Source organism: Myiozetetes cayanensis, unplaced genomic scaffold, assembly GCF_022539395.1.
Source record: "Myiozetetes cayanensis isolate MyiCay16 unplaced genomic scaffold, myiCay2020 scf4, whole genome shotgun sequence".
NCBI lineage: Eukaryota > Metazoa > Chordata > Aves > Passeriformes > Tyrannidae > Myiozetetes > Myiozetetes cayanensis.
The window spans coordinates 940,412-957,292 of record NW_026087631.1 but is presented as its reverse complement, the minus strand read 5'-3'; the positions used below and the strand labels follow the sequence as shown (position 1 = coordinate 957,292).

General features: G+C 41.2%; 1 long non-coding RNA gene across 2 annotated transcripts; it reads left to right on the top strand.

Moving 5' to 3' along the window:
• Positions 1-285: 285 nt before the first annotated feature.
• LOC126647200 (uncharacterized) lies at positions 286-16,638 on the top strand. Of its 2 annotated transcripts, none has more exons than XR_007630532.1 (3): positions 286-426; positions 14,121-14,276; positions 16,394-16,638. It is a non-coding gene; the product is annotated as an uncharacterized LOC126647200 (long non-coding RNA). The 2 variants fall into 2 exon arrangements; XR_007630531.1 differs by lacking the exon at positions 286-426 and adding an exon at positions 568-651.
• Positions 16,639-16,881: the final 243 nt, after the last annotated feature.

Below are 16,881 nucleotides of genomic sequence, written 5' to 3'. Positions count from 1 at the left end.
CTGCCGAGCTTCGAACAGAGCCCTCTATACCATGAGTGAGGATTTGGCTCTTTTGTTTATACAGTGTTTTTTCTATTGAAAGGGGGAGGGAGGACAGTCTTTGCGGTTTTCTGTGCAAAAATTGTCATAAGAACTTGAACTGCAGCATGGCTGTACGCAGTGTGGGGCAGGTGCCTGCACGCTGTATGAGGTAAACCTTGCCTGAGCACACCACACCTCCCGTGTGCCTCCCAGCGCCGCATCGGTTCGGGGCGTGAGCGCATCGCTACCACGCAGCATCCACTCACCGGCTTTCTCCGGGAGGAAAACCCTGTGCAGAAAGCAGCCCTAGTTCACCTCCGTGATTCCCCTGGTTTGGAGGAGCGGGATCTGAGCAGCACTAAGGGATCGCACCCGCCCTGCCACAGGGATGCTGTCCAAGGAGCGGTAGGTACCCCAGCGTCCGGTTTTGGCCAGGACGGAGTTAATTTTTGGCAGTAGCCATGAGGGCTGAGCCTGGAGCCGTGTAGGCGTGTCTCGTCTGTTATTCTGTCCCTCCTCTTGTGATCGCTGGGGGTGGAAGTGAAGGACTCGCTTCCGGGAAAAGGATGGGCAAAAAAGCGTGGCAGGCGCAGGGTCCGTCTGCCACTATCTCTCATTGTCCCGGGCTTGGTGAGCATTCTGCTTGTGAATCACCCTCTCTTTGTACACTTCTGTTGTTAGTATTGTTGCTGTTACTGACTGTTTTCTTTTCTGATTGCTGTTTCCAGTAAATTTTTCCTATCTCAACCCATAATCTCTGCCTTTTTTCTCTCGCCAGGGTGGGGAGGGGAGCAGCTCATCGCTTTCTTTCTAGTGGGAGTACTAAATTTGGGAATACCATTGCTAAACCATGACATCCAGGACCTACAGGACAGTAACAGAGCTTGCCATGGTTATTCAGCAGATCGCAGCCTTTTAGATTACTCCCTGGGTCTCTTTCTAAGGGCGGGGGAGATGCAGTGGGTATCAGTAAAGATTTAGTCCTCTGCAAGTATTGACTTCTCTGGGTTTCTCCCCTTTGTCCTCTCACGCAGTCTTTGAATTCATTCCTGTGAACTGTCACTGTCTGCTCCCTCATCTCCTGTCAAGAATGCACACAGACACAAAATAGTAATTCCCCCTAATTTGTCCTGTGCTGTGACTGTAACTGCACACCACCTGCCTGCTTCTCTGGACTTGTGGGTCTGAGTTCAGGGTAGAGCCATTTGCACCAAATCATATTTTACTTCCTGCGTGACCCTCCTGTGACTTGTTGGCAGTCAGCAAACAAGATACTGAGGCTCACAAGCTCGTCCTGTTCCTTCCTCGGTCTGTGAAGCCACAAGCACATTTATCGAGCAAGAATGTTACTCCTCAGCCTGTTTCACTGCGGCAGCAAAATGCTGCCTATGGAGAACGGCTCATTCTATTGTTCCCCTATCAAAAATAATTTGTGGGAGGGACAAAAGAAGTGGAACGGTTACAAGATGAAACAGCCACAGTTGCAATTACGTAGTAGTCATTTAAGACTGCTGCAACATTTAAAGGCAGCTTGCTTTTTGTACCAAAACGGTTGGGAAGCATTGCCAAGGCGTAATATACATAAACTGCCATTTACACACCAAAAAATTACTTCTGACTAATAGGACAGATGAAAATAAAAAGAGCCAAGACTCAGACTGCAAATAAGGACAGAGGGAATTTCATTGTATAAAAAAAAATATTTACAACAGGTTTAGGTTATACTTCTAGTATACTTTTTGTTGCTAATTTTTTAAGGTTGGATGAGAAATTAATTTCACAATTGTCCCATATTTATAAAAATGCATGTGAGTGTATTGGTGGTTTGCTGTGGTCAAAAATATCTTTCAACATCATTCTAAGGCAGTTTACCTGTCTTTTTTGTCATGTGGGAGTGGGCAAGTGTATTGGTACTAGATTCACCCACAGTACAGTTACAATTAGGATATAGCTGAAGACCTAATACAAAAATACACATTACAATTTTCCTGTGTTGTCACAGTAGATGTTTTTCCAGATGACTGGAAGACTAGACTTTCAGATGACTGGAAGACTAGACTAACCTGACCATCTGCCATAAAAGTAGTAGAAGGAGCTGCTTTCTGTGCACTTTTAATGTTGAACTGGGAATGAACTGTAAACTACGACAAAATCCCATATTCTCTGGAATATGTGGTGTCCAGAATTGGTTCAAGGAGTCTTGAAAACCTTTGCAGAGTGTACCCCTGAGTCTCAGTGAGGTAATTGGGCACGTAAGCAGCAGAGCAGCTTTTTGTAGAAGGGGTTTTTGTGCTCTGCTAGTTCCCCATTTTGTGACTGAGAGAAGGATGGTTTGAGAGTCAGCAACTGGCAAATGTTCTGAAGTTGAAACTTGAACTAAAATTAATCTTAGAACCACAAACTGTTTTATAACATCTCTCATAATAACAGCAATTTATTGCCTTGTGATGCTAAGCCCTTCCCTGTTTCTCCACTCTGTAAAACCTCTATTGTACTGGCTCCTTCCTGTTTCATTGAAGGGAACAGCTTGTATGAATCAGTGATGAACCACTCTCCAGAGTTATGAATACCCAGCTATCACTCTCTGTCTTGACTGTCCAGAAAGGCCAGAGCTGCATCTTCAAATATCTTTCCATTCTTCCCCTCCCTTCCCTCTGTGTAAGGGAGACGTGGCTGGAAGCAGGGTGTTAGCCAAGCTGGTGTACAATGGATAGTCAGGCCTCCTCATGGCACCAGCACCACACAGCTGTCAGTTTGTGTTCCATACTCTGTGAAAAGCCACTTCTGCTTGTGACTGTCTTGCGTTCTTTTTAAAGTAAATTAAATTCCCCATTGAAGAGGGGGTGTATTACATATTACGTTGAGACACCCTAGCTGACCAAGGCAGCTTTCACTGAAACTTTAAGGATCATCTGAAGATACTGTGAAGCCCTGCAATACACAAACATCAAAGATCTGAGCCTAACATCTCCAGAAACAAACGGATAAGAAAGCTGATAATAAAAATGGTATTGCTTATGAGTTCCCCATCTTCTTTTCAGATTTCTTGGTTTGGAAGTACTCTGGAAAATCTTGCCTGGCTTAGCAATGTCCTGAAACTCTTCAAATCCTACTTTGGTGGTGCAGAACCTCCTTCCTGTTAGCCCTCTTTGGCTCTTCTCATAACCAGTGTTTTCACAACTAAACTGAAAGAGCTAATGAGGGAATCATTATAGCTTAGCATGAATATGAGATTTAGAGCATATATATAAAAATGTAAATCATTACTCACTCCACTTTTCCCCCAAAACCAAAATAAAACAACTAATGTTAAAGGGTGGATATGACAAGCTCATCTACAGAGCTTTCACAGTCAGTGACAGCATAATACCAGGAGCAAAGCATATATTATGTGCAGGGCTGGACACTGGAGGGTTTCATTGTGAATCTGCAAGAGATTGACTGTTCAGCATTTGGATGGAGTACACAGCTAACTAAGATTACCACAGAAAACATGGGACATGAGAAGAATATTGTTTTCTGACCATGAAAAGACCACACACAGAGTCCATGTGGAATGCACACTGGACCATCTTCAAAAGCATAGACGTTGCATTCTCTGTTATGCTCACAGACTGGTTTAATTAAATATAGGCATTAGGCACTAAATGTGTTGGCAGTTTCACACTGAAATGCTGCTGTTCTACAAGTAACTTCCTCACTGTAGTTTATTATTTTAAAATGGTACCATATTTTTTCATTCTACTTAAGACTCTAGAGGCTTGCAAGAAAACATATTTCTATAAATCAGAATCTTGAAAAACACAATATGAAAAAATTAATTCATTAATTTAATTAATAAATGTTTATAAATTGAGTAATTAAAACCATAGGTGTTTGTAAGGTTTAAGCTTCAAAAGATAGTAATGGGTCATATTATATATTCAAGTGTTTACTGGTTTTACATTTCAACAATTAATTTTCTAAGGGCAGTACTTAGTCTTTAATGTTACTACTTTTTCCTATACATATATTTATTTAGGTGCTTACATAAATACCATCTATATTTTATTCAGTTTATGGTGTCAAAGCTAGACTGTGGCCTGATAACTTAGGTTAAAATATCTGTGACCAGAAATATGGTGAAATAAAACTTACTGTATGAACTTTTTAAATTGCAGGAACATAAACCCGAGCTACTTCACAGTACATGCATTTTTTTAGTCTTGAGCAAAATTCAAGATGTTTAAAGACAACATTGATTTTCTTCTCTTAAAAACATCCTTCCATGGATAAAAGGAATCACTGCTAGGAGTTTTTCCTTCCAAGGTATTTTTTCTAACTGCAATTCAGATATTTGCCTAACACACTGCTACAAAGTCATGAGCTATACAGCTTGCTGACTTGTATGGCTGCAAGCTTACAAGTTTGTCTTTATTGAGCTTTGCATAAGCAGGTAGAGGGGATTATGAAGGTCATCCTTTCCAGTTTTTTCCCCATTAAAAATGGGAGATGCAAAACCTGGCTGATGGGTGTGTGCAGACTAAAAGGGACACAGCCACTAGCTGGTTTGCCTGTTGAGAGGATACCTTGCTCTGAGAAACCCTAAACTCTGTTTATTGAAGCCACAGTTAGGTACACACACCTTCACTGGCTTAGCTCACAGATCCTAGTTAGAGCAGGAAAGATACATCTCTTTCATTACTTCAGGAAGCAGCAAACTTAGGGTTGGAAAAGACACTGATTCTTGATGAAGAAAACTTTTTTTGTTACTGTTTTAACCCATCTGCAAACTTTAAATGGGCTTTATTTTATGGGTGCCTAGTGTAAGATAGGCAACAACACAGTGCTGAAGAGAAATAGGTACCAAGGAAGTGATCATGAACAAGAGAAGATTAGACATCAGTAGGGTTGGAAGACTTTCAAGCCCCAGAATAGCTTATAATAGTGTAGATAGCTCCTGCTCAGCTGCAGAGGAGAAATGGCCATTCCCTCTGCCCTTTATTCCACCACCCTTGCCCTTTGTAGCCAAGCAGTTTATCCGTGGGTTGGGGTAGTGACAGGAGAGCTCTTGCCCAGTTATGTGTCATTCTGATAGCAAATTACATTATATCTTCTCATCTTTCCATTTGGAGACAACCTCTGAATCTGGGTCAGGTCTTGCTAAGAGGCTGACCAATAGTCAGCAACCCTCAGTGAAGCAGCTTTTCCACGTGGTTTCTCTGTCATTAACCCTGCAAGCATTTTTTTAAGGCATATATATCATGGGAGGGCAGGATTATGACACAGTTGGTTATGTGTTATTTGTATTGTCCTGAATTTACTAGCTCTACTATTGTTTTACAACTCAGAATAATATTCTCCCAAAGTCGCTCTTTTGAAGCTGCTTCTTTGAGACAAACCCTTTGAATTACATATGGTTGCCAAATCACATCCAGTGTCAGTGTGCTTTCAGCTGGGGTACCTCTCTAAGACTTCCCACGAGCATTACCGGATATATGAGCTGGCATTCTGAAGACTGGGGAAGGTTCACGAAGTCCCAAACACCCTTACTGTATCCCAGAGACCTCGAAGCTGTCATGAAAGACACCAGTGTGCTTAGCAGCCTGTTTCCAGGCTGCACTGGTGAGACAGACACACTGAGCAGTGCAGTTTGTGTGTGAGTGGCTCTGTAGCCGAGGTACCAGTGCTGCTCTGAACGAGACATTCACCCTCCCTGGTGACTGCGGGCATACATCACTGTGTAAATAAGTGCTCCTTAGGAGGCACAGCGCTGTTTGCTCCTGCTTTGAGGGAAAAAAGGTTATTTAAATAGACGGCATAGGTGGAGCCAAAATATTTTGCGGAACGGAGTGACTATTCCAGTCTTTACAACTGAAGCTGCACCTCTCCTGCAGCTCCCCGATGACAGTTTGCACAGTCCTGGGGGCGTGGTGTCTCCTGGTTTTGGTGATGTACAGGGAGAGGGTTGTTGAATGAGCAGCCTTTTTTCCAAACTGACAGCAATATATTTTCCCTGTTTTGAGCCTGCATCCGTGTACATCTCAAGTCAGAGTTTAGTATTGAAAACATATGTTGTTTTAATCTGCTTTATGTCTCGTATCAGTAATAACAGCAGCAATATAACCCATTTATTTCGCCTGAATGAAAGAAGCCAAAAGCCACTCTTCTAATGATTTTTCCATTCCTGCTGTTTATATTTTTATAGTGCCTATTAATTGGAGACTATTAGTAAAACAATACTGTGTACACTGTTTAGGAGCCACGTTTAAAAAGAACTCATTAGCTGACAAGTTGTTACACAGAAATACTTTGGTGTTTAAAATAAATAAATAAAAAAGCGCGTGCACTCCAGCCCAGCCTTCAGCGGCTGGCACTGAAAGGATTTCCCTCGTTTTCTGAAAGCCCTTCCATGGGGGAGAGTGAGCTTACTTCCTAAGGAAATTACTCTAGAGGTGTCTGTAAGAGAAAACCAGGCACCACTTTGCAGCTCCACAATCGCAATGAGGGTAGTCATGAATGACTGCTGAGCCAAGAGGGTGATGCATGTTTACATTATGCTTACTATATTAAGCCTGCAAATGCATAAAAATGTGGCTGCCATGAACAACTGCCATGTATAGCACTTAGTACTCAGGGAAGCGTTTGGTTCTGGCTATAGGGCTCTGTGCTGAACTTCTGCTTCAAAAAAGCGCTCCTGCAGTCAGCTGCCGGCTGGGAGGGCGGAATGTTCTGGAATGCAGCGCACGCTGCAGCGGACGAGCAGTGTCTGTGGGTGTGTTTCATTTGAAGGACCCCCCTCGGCCCTTGCACCGTTCAGGGACTTTTGGCACCTCTGGGCAGGGAGAGGGGGAAGCCAGTGGGTTGCATGTGTGTTTCCCTTGGCACTGGCAGAGGTTCCTCCCCCTCCCTCCCACCGGGCACGGGTTATGCTGGTGCTCCTCTTTGTGGGACCACATGAATGAAATGAGCTAACAAGTGAGGCACGTTGGAAACTACCCTTAAAACACAAAAAATCAAAAGGAAAAACCCAGTATTTTTGACCTGGATATATTCCCTGATTACCTAATCTTGTGGCTTCACGAGCACTTCGGCTGATACCCCCAAGAGAACAAAAAAATGAGCAGGTAGAAGGCTTTAGTGTGACCCCACACCGAAAAACAGGCATGTGCAAACCATGCCCCGATGGGTATTTGTGTTGTGTTTTCTCTGGGATTAGTTAATGATATTTTTATATTGTCGGTTCTCTTACTCCATCTAACCAAGAAGTTCTCAGAGTGATATATTTAGAGGGGCTACAGGAAAATTTAAAAGTTGGTTTAGATGGTAGCTAAAAAATAAACAAACCAACTTTATAATTCCTTTCAAGGTAACAAGTCAGTTTTGTAAGGTTGAAGCTTCTGTTACCAAGCCTGTAATACATAGGAATATTAGAGACTATTAACAGAAAATGAGTTTTGAAGGTGATTTTTAAAAATTGTTTTTATTTTTTGCATAATTCTTAAAAAATTAGTGTCTTCACCAAGCTGATCTTGGAGACAAAAATGTTTTCACAATCATTTCTTGCACTCTCTTTTGTGCATTAACTTCATGATTCATGTATTAGTGTTTTAACATGGAAAGTACACTGGCTGGGCAGCTTCCTAAATAGGACCAGAAATACATGTTGACTAAATTCTTTCAAATTCCTTGACAAGAAAGTGAGTGTTAAGAAAGTGTGCTGAAATGTAGTGATGCAAGTAGTGCTACGTTCACAATCTAATTCCTTGAGCCTGCCTATTTCCTCTGCACTTTTGAAACCCTCTCATAGCCCATGTAGGCTGATAGAGAACAAATTACCCCAAGTCTGAAATGTGCTGGCGTTCAGGCGCACCTGTAAATCCTGGCACAGGTAGTGAAGTCCTGTGGTCAGCAAGACAGGAATCTGCAGGCAGACAGGAGGCTGATAAGTGCAGTGCCTAACTTCTGTAACCATTCTGCACCTTGAGTAGCCGAGTGTGATGGAGCCCTGTGCTGCTGCACAGGCACAGAGCATTCCATCCCCCTGCGTGGTGCTGGAGGGAGGGGGAAAGCAAAAGAAACAAGAGCTTCTGCCTGCCAAAACCTAACTAAATTCCTGGTACATGCAGATGGGTTATGTTGTACTCTACTCCCAAGATAGCTTCCAGTTCTCAAATGCTCTAAGGCTGCATGTGCATTGTGCAGCTAATTGTAGTCTGAGCGCCTGTATCAAGGGGTTTTCAAACAGCAGTATTTTGCACCCAGCTGGTGTGTCTGATTTTAGAAGTCCCACTGATTACCCTCCTCTGTGTAGAAATTCAGAGAGAAACCATTGTAACCTCTTTGCTGTCAGTTCTCCTCATCTTTTTGAACGATTAGTCCTGAGGAGTTTCACTGGCTGTGCATAAAAGCATCTTTCCCTCATAGTGAGCCTTACATACTTTATTTTACACTGCACTTTCCACACTGGCATATCAGTGAGCATGTTGTGCTTCCAGCAAGCACCACAGAAAGCCTGGTGGCACCCAGTCCCTGTTCCCTTGCTCATGTTCAGTGTATGTCACAGCAAAGAGTGGACGGATGACAAGCTGATGTTCTTCATCAGGATCCCCGCAGATCCTTCACTGTAGATGTTTTAGGAGGAAGTAACTTCTGCTTTTTAAAGTCTCACTTTGAAATGACAGGCAGAAAGACAGTAGTAGTTGGCAGATGTAAACTTAGGGACAGAAAAGGGTTAGCAGAGCTTTAGACAGCCTTGGGTAGTGATGCTGACAGGCTGCATCAATTACAAAAGGTGAGACAGGGAGGGGAGGGTGAAATATGTCCTTTATGTCTGTATTCCACAATGTTCCTTGAAAGGCAGGGTGGCTGGAGATTTGCCTGCCCAGTGCTCAGATCTGGATACTTTTACATCCACATGGAGGGACGTGAAGTGTCAGCTCCAGGTCCTGAGGATTTAGCTCAGAGTTCCCTTTCAGGCTGCACTGGGACAGTGTGTGCAGAGGTCCAGCACACCAGCGCTGGAGATGAGGTACATGGAGGCAAGGAACAGCAAGGCAAGCTTCAGGGAAGAGTAGGAGCAGGTCAAATCACTTTAGACCAATCTAGCCAAAGACTTATACTTGAGAGATTTATTACTGAGGATTTGCTTAAAAACCAAATTAGTCCCAGTATGGATTTTCAGTGACAAGGGTATGAGTTTTAACAAACAGACAGCTTGGAAGAAATCTAAATATCACCCTGTCTTATCTCTCTGTTTTCTTAATTTTTTAACCATATCATCCATATTTACTTCATAACAACGAATCATCTTGCTTCTGAAGTCTGCCCACAAAACTTTCCATCCATTAACTGGATTATTTTCAGCTCACATTGTGAAGAGATGGTCATGGGAAAAATAACAGTCTACAACTCAGGCAAGATGGGGCTATTTTGGCCCATTTCATTATTTGGACAAGCAGCCACCAGTGCAGCCTTAGCTGTCAAGAAGACACAAGGAGCCTTCTGCAATAGGACAGCTTGTGAAGAACAATTCTCAAGGCATATTGTTGAGCAACATGGAGTTAGGCTGTTGCAGCTCAGGGCAAGTGAATGCAAGAAGGATAAATAAAATTCTGCTCAAGCAATGGATCCACTAATTAGTCTTCCTTGTCAGAGGCCAAAATGTGCAAAACTAATACTGTACCTACAAAGCATTCCTCGATCCTGTGGCTTAAAGAAGATGACAGCATGATTTTAACTTGGTTTTCTGAGGAAATGGAAGAATTAAATAGTGTCGCTGCACTGATTTTAACCAGATTTGAGATAAGTTTCACAAAGTGTTGCAAAGGGGTAAAATAAATCTGGGAAACCAAGATCAAATAGTGCTTGCTTATTTGTTTGTTTGCATTTTCAAAGGCACTGCTTTTGTCATCCCAGCTGATAGGGTCAGAAGTGAGGCATGGACAAGTTTTGCCTCTCAACTGTAGAGAGAGTGAGGCTCTAAAAAAGTATAGGGGAGGTAGCACAGCTTTTACACAGACTACACTACCCTTTCTGTGGATGGTAAATAAATAGATCGTACCTGATTTCATTTCTTAAAAGGGTAAATCACAACTGTGATTTTCTATAGCTTTTCTACAGGGTGATTCTCCTCACTATGCTCTACCTACATTCTGGCTCCCGGGGTCAGAGTTGATTATCACATGCATTCCCTGCTTCTCTTGGCTCACAAAAAAAAATATGCTGAGATGAGCAAGTAGAATATAGTAGCAGAATAGTACATTAACTTTTGGGTGATCTTTGAAGTGCATAAGCTGATATTAATGCATAATTCATAAATCTCAGAAAAGGAATTATTCAATGCTGAATTATACTACAGGTGAAGTCAGATTAGGAGATATTGGTGTTTTTAGCAATTATTGATTTACCAGAGAATGAATCCCTAGTGAAAAGCAATGGTTTGCTTATGGAGCCTTGATATTTAAAAGAGCAGAATTTTATACAGCTCTTTTGCCATTTCTGGACAAAATCCACATGATTGGTTGGTCTACACTGAAAAACAGTCACAGTATTTTAAGGACAACAGGAACAGCTCATTTGTTTATGGTAGATGATGAAGGCCACATTTCTTTCTCCTCTGACTTCATATCAGCCTTCCAAATATTTAGATTCCCATCTGCAACCATTCATCACCAGGCAGGCTCCTGGGCTGGGCTGTCATCAGTGGCCCATCCCAGTGCTCCTTCCTTGCTCTGGGCCATTTGTTGTGCCAGCTCTGGTGCCTATATGGTTACACAGAGAAACAGATCAAGAAACTGACCTGGCTGTGAGAGGCAATCATAACAAAGCAGAAGATCTGATTATCAGTCCTCACGAGCTTCGCTTGGCTGGTTTGCCATCATCAGTTCTCAGACCTAATCTGGTTCAAATGCTAAGCTCTTCTGCCACACAAAATGTTCCAGCCACTGAACGAATGTAAAAACAAATACATTTTTGAAACTGCACTAAAAGATTCTATTGCAAGATGAGGAGAAAAATTAAGTGTAAATTTTTAACCTTCAATCTTAACTTTAGGTATGCACAAACTATGATTTAAATGCACTCCCATTTTTCATGTGATACAGCAAAATATTTCCCAAGATTTTCTAATTTTAAGTAAAATTAATTTACTATGACATCACAAACAGTGTTTGGATAGCATTTCATATATATCCCAATCATTAAGACAGTGGAGTGTGACAGATACTATTTTACATAGTTCTGAATAACCATCACTATTGATAAAAGCTACTCTGGGGTTTCACCCTTAAATTTGCCATCTAAAGCCTTGCACCTGATAGACATCCCTATATTATTATGCTTAGGTGGAAGACCAGAACAGTCAGGGGCTTTTTGTGGATGCCAGGGTCTGGTCCACATGTTTCTGATGATGTTATATAGACAAAACCTGCTTCTTTGAAAGAACATCCTCATAAACTTCAGTGAAGTGCAAGTTTGATTATTTAAGAGGAAATATTTAGCAGGAATTAGAAAGATAAAACTGAATGAGCTGCAAATTTCGACATTCAGCATTTTCCGTTTTAGGTTCAGAAGAAATTTGTCAGATGAAACACATCCTGCATGCTGTCAGCCCAACTGAATAAGTTCTAACTCAACAAATTTTTTTTTATGAGCTATAAAAGATGAATGGGAGGCCACATTTTTACTTAAGAACAAATTAGACTTAAAAATGTGGATTCCTCCATGATTATGCGTCCTTTTGCGTTTAAGTCTTAGCTAGAAGTGGCTTACCAGAGTTTTAAATGTGCTAACTACCCAGTGCTGCAGTGGATGCTGCCAGCATCAGCCTCAGTGATGAGGCAGAAGATCTTTCAAAACACAGAATTTGATCTAAGTGTGTAGGTATAGATTGGAGTACAAAGGCTAAAGACACATCAGTCTGACCTCCACACAACACTGCACACGCCACTGTCAAATCTTAAAAGCACATTTAATGAGTAAAAGGTGTGTGCAACACTGTGCAATGAAAGGCCTTTCCAAAAAGGACCTTAGTACAGCCTTTTCTAAGACAACAGGTCTTTATTGCTAAAGAGTTAGAAAACCCATTGCTTGCTACACTGTACATCATGCCCACTTCTTCTGCATGACTGCCAACAGCTGAGGAGCCAGTATCCCTACACATGAACTCCTTCCACATGAAAACAACGTTTTTCCTTCACAAAGATAAGCTTCTTTTAAAGAAGAGTCTTAGGACAATTTAAACAATGTTCCATGAGTCATAACTGCATTGTAAAGAACCCTTCCTTCTGCAGTACTTCATGTTTACTGGTTGTTATTTTAAATGCAGCCTTTAAATTGCAAAGTTGCAGCTTCGTTTCATGAAGCACAAAGCAGAGGCAACCACTGAAAACCACTCAACCAGTGCTAGCCAAATATAACCATTGATCAGCACTGTTTGCCTCTTAAATTTAGGACCTAATCCCTAATGTGATGCCCAAGAAACCTCTGCTTAATTTTGGAGGGTTTTGCCCTTGAAATCTACTGCCTTCTTCACCAGAGAAAACAATTGATGTTTCTCCCCCTCTTCCTCATTTGTGTCACACACAAAATTGTAAGCAGAGCTGGAGTTCACAACAAATACAAGCTCAAAGCAGGCACTGTTGGCAGTTTGAAAGACTGTAATTGCTTTATTCCATTGTTTTCCTCCTTTTTTTGTTGGTTTTCTTTTTTTTTTTTTTTCTCGTAGTGCTGTATGTTCTGATTCCTGCAGAGACTGTAAGTGGAAATGGGGAAAGAGCAGAATAAAACCTGTTTACAAAGGACTGTTTGCCTACTCAGAAGCACTAGAACTCCCAGGAAGACCCTGGCATACACGAGTTTTTCAGCCCAACTGTACAAACTGTCAAAGTTTCAGACCAACACCCACATATCAATTGGTTAGCATTTTTATTTATTTATGCCAATGGCAGAGTGAAGAGGTCCCACAAGGTAAACTGCAAAGGAGTATTTTTCAAACTTCAGTTCAGCAAGGGACTTCAATAAAGGTGTAATGTGTCACTTGAACTGCAGTAGTTTTAAAAATGTGTCAGGCAGGACCATAACCCTCTGAAAGTAGATACAACTTAAAAAAAAGCTTGGTTAGAGGTAGAGTAGAAAAGCTATCCCCAAATAGTTTCCAGCTCACTGCCTTTGACAACATCTTAATTCATCCTGAAAATGTGTAATCTAAAAGAGCAAGGTCCAGTGAGATTGTGCACAGCTGAAATACACCAGAAAGAGCTGAAATGCCATAAATTCAGACTCTTCCATCTAAATTCACTTTCAAGTGTTATCAAACACCTACCAGACAGTTCCTATCCTACACTTCAGTGCAGTACCTGAGCTCAAAGATGTTTGTTCAAAACAGTCTTCTGAAACACCAAAAAACCCACACATTTTTCAATTAACCATCTTTGGTCCATCAGATTACCACAACAGCTGTCAGTGTCTTAAATTGCTTCCCCACAGTATAGATCTATATAACATCCTCTCAAGACTTATCTGCCACACTGAACTCAGCCTTAGTTCAATCCCATGCAGTGGCACTGGCTTTATTGGAACGGAGTTTGTAAGAGATTTTTGTTCTCTTTATATGATCTGAAAAATTCATTTTATAGCAGTTATTTATAGCTAATACCATCTTTTCTGAGATGTTCTACTGAAGAAGTTAATTTTCATCAAAATCTTTCCTACTGGTAAATTTCTCGGTGCAAGGAAGATCAGAGTTTCAATGGCTCAGGTTTGAAACTGAAATTCTACAAAAATTGAAATCACATAAACAAGGAACTTGTTTGGAGGGTTTGAGAAGGTTCTGGTATAATAATGGATATTTTTGTCATTCTTTGTCCTTCTCCCCATTTTTTTTCCCAGTGGCAAACCGAAAGAGACGTGAGAAATGGGTATGAGAAGAAATGTAAGAGCTCAGGGGCCTGGAGGCTACTTGTGATCATTTCAGAAGGTGCTTCAGTGACAAAACTGTTTTAAAAACTCCTGTGCCATCTCCCACTTATGCCTGCCTGTTCAAATCAAAATATTGTTACCCTGAGCATTCAAACACAAAACTGTAGTAACCAAAGCAGCCCTTGACTTCTACATTTCAGTTTTCACTGTGGGCTAAAGTAGCAAGTTCCTGTTCTGCAAGTTCCTCCCATGAATTCAGTATTTCCAAGGTTCTGTGTGAGAGAAGATGATGGCATCCTGCCCTGGACCTGCTTATACTTTGAGGAAGAAGGGACAGAAAAACTTCAGTTCTACAGGTAGGGTAACAAGTTAGGATCACTAAATTTTACTTCATAGGAGTGGATCTACACATTGTGGTATCTGTGTTTCTTAGCTATTGTAGAAGAAAAATAAGGAGTGTTATACATTTGCAGGTTTTTGTCTTTATAACCAACTAATATTAGAAAACACAAGTTGAGAACAGTTTCCTTTTGGTCTCATGCAGATATCAGGGTGATTCAACCAGCCAAGTGGGCTTCTACCTATTCTAGCAGCTAAAAATGAAATACTGGGAATTCTAGATTTGAGCGCATTTTAGTTGGTGTATTTCCTACTTTGCTTTTCACAGAAGAAAAGCCTGTTCCAAAAAGACATTTATTACATAGCAAGAGTTAACAATTACTCCCTAGTGATACATACATAACTTCCACGACAGCTTTGCTCGGTTTGTAGGTCAACAGCATATTTCTTAATGAAAGAAGAAAAAACCAGAGTTGCTGTTATGATGCAGGTGCTGAAATCTCAGTAACAGTTCCAGAGCAATGTGAAACCCCTGTAAATCATTACTCCCTCACAAGGCAACCAAGGCAAAGAATTTCCCAAACCACCCTTATTTTGCTAAGAGTGTCATCTTGTGGAATTCCTGGAACATTCTTCAGCCCTGATTGGCAGCTGAAGAGGAGGATTAGTTTTCCTCCTGGTGGAGTAATCCATTATAGCTGAAGGTGATTACTTTTAAGAAAGCAATGTGTCAACAAAGCCAAAGAAAATGTGGTTCCCTGACATCTGCCACTAATGAGACACCATTCCTTTGTTTGCTCTCGAGTGGTATTTCCTAATGACAAAGCTGGGGGTGGGGGGAGAATGGGGGGGATGTTTGTGTTTTTTTAAGCTACAGCAACTGCCCAGACTTTGATATCAAGGTGTTGTAATCTCATCTCAAATGTCACTTAGCACCCACAGGACTGTACAGGCTTCACTGCACCTGATGGGTCTGATTCCCCCGTTCCTGCTGTCACTCCCACCATCAATACTCCCACTGAGTTATCCTCACCCACAAAGCTCCGTGGTGCTGACAGTGATAACCCCAACCAAAGCAGGAGTTCTCCTCTCGATGTCCCACTACAAGAGCTGTTTCTTTTGATTGTCTGATTCTGTCAACCATTCTCCGATGGCTGACAATACTCTAGGCCATGGTACTGTTAAACCAGTGGCAGAATAAAAAAACAAACAAACAAACAAGTCAATTCTGAGAATGAAACTTATTTCCTGTAATTAAAGCTATACCCTGTGGCAGTATGCCAAAAGACATTGACATTTCTCTTTAATTATCTAAAGCAATTCATGTTCTAAAGCATGTTTTTGGAAGTAGCATGCCAAGAAAACATGGGTTAGAAGCTTTAATGATATTATGTAGGTCAGCAGACAAGGACAGTTTTTAAAGTGCAGTTCAGCATAATTCATTGTATGGTGGCTTAAAATTTAACCTTGTGTCATCCATCCCACACAGCTTTTATATAGGATGTCTAAATTAAATGTAAAGGGCTAGAACAGCAGCTAGCTGGAGATCTGAAAATAATGCTCTCCTTTATCTGGTGTGTTTCGTGAATCTTCACTCAAGGCAGATACCTTCTGTTGGTAGCATACAGGCACCATGCTTACAAACATATTGTTTTTTAAAAACAAAACAAAACAAAAACACACCACACAAAAAAACACAAACAAACAAACAAACAAAAATAAGGGAAAAAAAGAGACAATATTCTGATTTTTAACTCTTGGAGGATCCATTAGCAGGTCAAAATGTACAGCTTTATCACTTCTAAAAACACCAGTGAACTCCCAACTAGCTCACAATACTATGAGTCAGACAGATGGAAGAGTTCTGTTGAATAATCAACTGCACTACTTTATTCAAGAGCGATTAATTCTCAGTGAAGTCAGTGCAGCTGGAAATAGGCTAACAGGCTGCTTTTTTCTAAGCTCTTCCATCCAGATATCACGTAGCCTCAGTTTGCCACTGAATTATTGCACAAAAAGGTACCACCACGGGTATTTTGGAAGCATGAATTCTACCAGGACATAAACACTCAACTTTGCTATGTGAGGTCCCAGGGTTTTAAAGTGGATTCTTGCTTGTTTGTTTCTTTGCAAGGGGCTCCTGGCAGCCTGTGAAGGGGAGAAAGTTAAGCACTTCCCAAAATCAAGAGAACTGTGTGTGAAAAGAGAATAAAAGTCATAGTTCACCAATGGACCAGAAGAGCCACCACCAGAACTACCACTGCAAGATGGAAATTTGTAAGGTGGCAGAAGCTCCAGCCACATGTCCAGAGAAGAAAATAACTTTTTTTCAAAATAAAGCTCAGTTGCACTAGTACCAATAAAGATGAGGTACAGAAACATGAGGAAACATTAAACATCGATTCATAAACATTCATGAGTGTGTCTTTGAATCATGAACGCCACACTGTTTGTCCAGACAACCTGTTACAGGTGAGTATGGAATTCTCAATAGCACATCATTGAGCATCACTAATACAGATGCTTTCCTAAGTTTCACATTAAGTAAGGATTTAGTTAGTTTAATAGCACAGCCACTGCTAAGACTTCATTTACGCATTTACTTTACAGTAGTACATTAAA